Below are 923 nucleotides of genomic sequence, written 5' to 3' on the forward strand. Positions count from 1 at the left end.
CACAAATGTGGTATTTTTACAAAAATTGCACCCCAAACCCAGTTCTGAGAAAACCCACTTGGGATGACCCTAGGGACCTGATGGACGCACCCTAGAAGTTTCAGAGCCCTCGGGCTACGTTTCTTGGAGTTACAGCCCCTTTATTTAGAGGCTAAATAAATGCCTTATTAGCCTGGGCAAACTGCCCGCCCAAAGTGCTATTTTTACAAAAATTGGACACCAAACATGCTTCTGAGAAAACCCACTTGGGATTGGGATGACCCTAGGGACCTGACGGACGCGCCCTAGAAGTTTCAGAGCCTTAGGGCTACATTTCTTGGAGTTACATCCCCTTTATTGAGAGGCTAAATATAGGCCTTATAAGCCTGGTAAAACAGGCCGCACAAAAGTGCGATTTTTACAAAAAATTGGACCCCAAACCTGTTTCTGAGAAAACCCACCGGGGATGACCCTAGGGACCTGACGGACGCGCCCTAGAAGTTTCAGAGCCCTCTGGCTACGTTTCTTGGAGTTACAGCCCCTTCAATGAGGGGCTAAATATAGGCCTTATTAGCCTTGTAAAACAGCTCGCACAAATGTGTGATTTTTACAAAAATTGGACCCCAAACCCGGTTCTGAGAAAACCCACTGGGGATGACCCTAGGGACCTGACGGACGCGCCCTAGAAGTTTCAGAGCCCTCTGGCTACGTTTCTTGGAGTTACAGCCCCTTTTTTGGGGGGCTAAATAAATGCCTTATTAGCCTGGTTAAACAGGCCGCACAAAAGTGTGATTTTTACAAAATTGGACCCCAAACCCGGTTCTGAATAAACCCACTGGGGATGACCCTAGGGACCTGACGGACGCACCCTAGAAGTTTCAGAGCCCTCTGGCTACGTTTCTTGGAGTTACAGCCCCTTCAATGAGGGGCTAAATATAGGCCTT

This window comes from Halichoeres trimaculatus, unplaced genomic scaffold (assembly GCF_033239565.1).
Source record: "Halichoeres trimaculatus isolate MK-OKI-2021-1 unplaced genomic scaffold, fHalTri1.1 fHalTri1_scaffold_8, whole genome shotgun sequence".
NCBI classification, from domain to species: domain Eukaryota; kingdom Metazoa; phylum Chordata; class Actinopteri; order Labriformes; family Labridae; genus Halichoeres; species Halichoeres trimaculatus.